Genomic DNA, 5,287 nt, shown 5'->3' with positions numbered 1-5,287 from the left:
ATATATATATATATATATATATATATATATATACAAGAAATGGATAAATATTATAGGGTCGCCTCTAGGAATAGAATTTCGTACTCGCTGTAAAAAAGTATGCTCGTGTTAACCATTACGTACTACGCAGCATGAACTGGCTACGTTAAAAGTGTTATCCTCATGAGATAAGAATCTTCGTACTGGCAATGTGTCACAAGGAACTTATTCACACAGCATAATGGTTTGGTATTATATATAATTTGTATATAAAAAAGGCGTCGACTTTTAGGAGTATGCCTTAATGTTCATATTAGTCTTCACTATTCAGAATACCATAGGACAATCAAAAAATTGTACTTTGAAGGGAGAGCTTTAGGCTTAATTGTTCAGTGTAGAAATCACATGTGCTACACGTGTTGCAGTAGAATGATTTCCAGTTAGAAAGAACTGAAGAACTGGAAATCTGGAGGGAGAGACAGAGAGAGGGAAAGAGGGAGGGAGAGAGAGAGAGAGAGAGAGAGAATAACATCAAAGGCAGCTTATCTTCAGGCACAGCTTGGCAAACTTTGAAAGAGATTGTGTCATTTTCGATTTCAAACACCGGCGATTCTAAATACAGCTTCCAAAAGTAGGAATGCTGCTTCATCCATCGTCTTGCAGCAATGAAGAGATGAAATGTAAGCAAGAGAGTCAAGCTGTAGGAGACAACGGGGAGGGCAAGAAAGAAACTAAAATGAAAATATAAGGAATCACATCCATTCCCACCCAAGATGAAGTGAGCAAAGATGTCACATTGAAGTTCAGAGCTCATCATACAAAAAGAAAAAAATAACAAAATAAAAAAACGTAGGACTTGTGAAAGACATAACGGATATATACGGCTATTTAAGGACAAATTCGATACAGTTTAGCAAGGAAATTGGGTCCAGTTATGTGGATTGTACGAAAGAGAAAATATTAATAAAAACATCCGAACAAGTTTCCGAACAGCTTTACGTAAATCATCACCAGAATATAAAGGTTTCCTTGGCCACTTTAACTCCAAAATAGTTCAACTGCATCATTGAGAGATACGTAAATTGTGAAATAAGAAAAAGACATGATAGAAGGAGAGGATAATAGTTGGAAGAAGATCTGGTGTGATGTATGTATGTGCGGTGTGTGCCGTGTGATGTATGTATGTGCAGTATGTGTGGGTATATGTATGTATATATATGTATATATATATATATATATATATATATATATATATATATGTGCATGTGTGTGTGTGGTGTGCGTGTGTGTGTGTGTGTATGAGGATTTATGTTAATAAAGAAAGTTTTTGTTGTTATGTATTCTGGCAGAATTATTAGCCTGGGAGAAAATGACATGAGATATTTCTTCCTATTCTTGATAATCTGGTTTCAAATCCTAACCTAAGTCAACATTGTCTTTTATCCTTTCGAGGTGGATGAAATAAAGTAGCAGTCAAGTGTTGGGGTTGATGATGATGACTGATCCCCGCCTCTCAAAATTACCGGTCTAGTGCCTTAATCAATAATAATAAGTAGTATTCACATTAATGCGGCGAGCTGAAATAACTATTGTAGTTTGATATGATGTTTCCTACCACAAACATTTCTGGTTTTGTGCTTTTGTTGAAAATCAAAGAAGAACCTTTAAAGCGTCAGAAAAATGCCTTACGGTATTTGTTCCGGGTTTCTACCTTCTGAGTTCAAACCCTGCGAAGGTCAACTTTGCTTTTCAAACTTCCGAGGTTGATAAAGTGAAATACCAGTCAAGCACTAGGGTAGATATAATCGACTAATCCCTCCAAATAAACTTTTAGGTTTTTGCCTACAATTATGATGCATAATCTAAATAAGGCGGGGAACAGGTGGAATCGTTTGCACACCGGACAACATAAATGGAGATATTTCTTTCGGCTTTACGCTTTAAGTTCATATTTTACCGAGGTCGACTTTGCTCTTCATCCTTTCGGTGTCAATAAAATACGAGTAAGCTCCATTTGAACACTAGAGTCAATGTAATCGACGATCCCTCGTACCCAAAATTTCAGATTTTGTGTCTATAGGATTAGCATTATCTAGGATTAACATTATCTTGATAAACATGTTTGGATTTAATCTGAAATCTTAAGGGACAACATGAGATAATTTCAAGCCATCACTTCGGGAGGGTTTGAAATTGATTTTCTCATTTCTCTGTAATCTGAACTCAAAGTTACATGGGTTAATTTGAATTGTATTTAACCTGAAATTGCTGAGTAGTGGGAATTGAAATCAGAAGGGAAACATGCATAACAAAATATTGTTCACCGTTTAGTTCTGTTCTCTAGAATCTCTGCTATATGAATCTCACTTTTTACTTACTATTACCATAATACAAAACATGAACACCGAAAAATGTGACGTTAAGGCTGATGGTACAAAGGGAGCATTTACATGATTTGCTCGACCTGCTACCAAGAAATAACAAGCAAAATCTCCCTAAAAAAAAAAAAAAAAAAAAAAAAAAACAGAAATCCGCTTGTCATGAAACACAACAATACAAAAAAAAGAATGGGATAATGCCTTTGATAATGTTGTCCTACATACATTATGCCTGAATAAAAGACGGAATGGCCACAGCTGGAACGCCTTTGATCATAGGTCCGTTCGATCAGAGCTGACCTAAGGCTAATCAACAACAAGTTTTTCAGAAGGAACAATATTAATGCCCCGCCTCTTTCTCTGAAACGTGTACAGAAACATACACACATAAACGCGTGTACATTCGCACAAATACATAAATATAAATAATATAAAACAAATACAAAGAATGGATAAAATAAAATGAATAAATACATAAGTTAGTAAATAAATAAATGTCATAGTGTTGGTAGTGTTGGCAGATAGATATTTTGTTGTTGAAAAATAGTTTGAGGAAAGAAAAGAGAGGAGAAACACTTCTTTCGAACAAATGCGATGCACACAAAAGCCATTTTTCTTTTTCTGTGTTGGTGTCAATAAATGTTGAGATTGCATGGTTGGTAGACACAAGTGATCGATCTTTTTTTTTGTTTCTTTGTCCTTCCCATAAGACTAACCTTTGACCTGTGACCTGCTCCCTCAATAGCCTCGAGACAGACAAGCATGACAACCAAAACCAACATGCATTTAGTTTTTTTTTTTAATATTTTTGCATTTGATTACTTTTACTTTTATTTATTGTTTTCATTCATTTTTTTTCATTTTCACTCAGTTTTTTTTCTTAAATTTTTTTTTGACGAATCCTTTAATACATCCAATCATCCATCCATTCATTCTGTCAACCAACCAACTAACCATCCAACCAACCAACCAGCCAACCAGCCAACAAACCGCCAGCCGACCGATCGACTCACTGACCCACCGATCCACCGACCAACCGGCCCAACGTCACCAAACAATCTAATAAAACAGCTTTACTAAGACTATTTCTATAATGCAGCGTCATGAGTCACATTATTGTCTATTTCGGCGGTAAATATAATAAAATTGCAACCATTCAGAGAAGATTAGATTGGTTTTTGCTCATCATTGACTTTAACATTCGTGAAGCGTTCCACATTATATACGGTGGTGGATTAGCAGAATCGATAAAATATGGAATAAGATGCATTCCTCCATTCAATTAATTTTACGTCATGATTTCAAGTCCCACTAAAGTCGACTTTGCCTTTCATACATCAGGGAGGGAAGGGGGATCAAATGAGGTCAATTTTTTTTTTACTTAAGTTGTTATATATAATTGACTATCGCCTTATCCCAAATTGTGTATCTTTGTACCAAATTTAGAAACTAGTCACCGAGGTCGATTTTGCATTTCGGGGTCGATAAAATAAGTACCAGTTGAGCAGTGGGGTCCATGAAGTCAACTTACCCCTTCCTCGAAGTGCTGGCCTTAGGCCAAAATTTGAAACCAGTATTAGAAACTCGCAGTGTTAGTGGAAAATGCACGAGTATTTTGAAAACTGTAACTCTATAAAAACCATGAAATGTATAATCTCTTTTGAAATTGTATTTTTCCTGCAACTTTTGATTTTTGAGACAGTGTAAAATCTCATATGTGAAGTATTGAAGGTGCAGTCTTACAAAAGAACATCTTTGAAAGCTATATTATTTATTATACACTTATCACTTCTTTGTCCTTGAAAGCTATTATCTTTTTTTTTTTCACCTTACGTCGACAAGTAAACCATCTTAATTATTGAAGACATAATCTATCTATGACAATAATCTGCTATTGTATTGCTACACTGGTAAAGTGTAAGCTATTCTTAAGACCTTGTGTTCTATCCTTATTTTCTTGTCCGAAAAATGTTTATCTGGTTGGACTTAAACCCACGATCCCATTGAGCACCGTATAGTCACTGCGCCAATGACCCGAGGAATATAATAAATAAATAAAATCTGTAATTTAGCCACCGGCATAACTTTATGATAAAAAGTTCACTTCGTAACCATATCTTTCTGGGTTCGATCCCAATGTGTTACCATATGCTCAAGTGTCTCTTATTATAACCACAAGCTGGTTAATACCTTGCGTGAAATTTAGTAGGCACAAACTGCATGGAAGCCCGCTATATGTATGTATGTATGTATGTATATATGTATGTATGTATGTGTTTATTTTTATGCTGCTCATAAAGACAGTGATTTGGCAAATGCACAATGATTAGATAGGAACCAAACTTTAAAATGAGTACTTGGGTCGATAAACTCGACTAAACCATTGAAAGCAATGCCCCAGTATGGCTGCAATGCAATGACCAGTAAAAGATTACATAAATAAAACAGTATCAGTGAAATTTCTTTATGAGTAAATATAAATAATATATATGTCATGTCTCTAATAGATTGTCTTCGATTTCTTTCTGTAGTTGGTGAGTTTCAGACATAAACGGAAACATAATAATAATGGTTTCAAATTTTGGCACAAAGCCAGCAATTTTAGGAAAGTGAGTATATTGATTACATCGATCCCAGCGTTCAACTATTACTTAGCAGAAATTGAACTCGGAATGCAAAGACGAAATGCCGCCAAGCATATTTCCCGGTGTGCTAACGATTGTTCTGGCTGACCACTTTCTGAAAGCAGAATAATAATGATAATAATAAAGAAATAAGCAGACAACTAATTGCACCAAGGGGAATGCATTGAGTGATTGTTAATTTTAAAAAAAAATTCGCTTTTCCCCACTTCTCACTACTACCACGTTCCCTCCAGGAAACACGTTTCTCTACCTCACTCTCTTTCCCCCCTCTCTCCCCCTCTCTCT

General features: G+C 35.4%; 1 non-coding gene across 1 annotated transcript; it reads left to right on the top strand.

Moving 5' to 3' along the window:
* Nucleotides 1–3,473: 3,473 nt before the first annotated feature.
* LOC128250147 (U6 spliceosomal RNA) lies at nt 3,474–3,580 on the top strand. Its single transcript, XR_008266269.1, has one exon. It is a non-coding gene; the product is annotated as a U6 spliceosomal RNA (small nuclear RNA).
* Nucleotides 3,581–5,287: the final 1,707 nt, after the last annotated feature.

Source organism: Octopus bimaculoides, chromosome 1 (genome assembly GCF_001194135.2).
Source record: "Octopus bimaculoides isolate UCB-OBI-ISO-001 chromosome 1, ASM119413v2, whole genome shotgun sequence".
Taxonomy (NCBI): domain Eukaryota; kingdom Metazoa; phylum Mollusca; class Cephalopoda; order Octopoda; family Octopodidae; genus Octopus; species Octopus bimaculoides.
The sequence above is the reverse complement of the archived record's forward strand: the minus strand, read 5'-3'. Positions and strand labels throughout refer to the sequence as shown.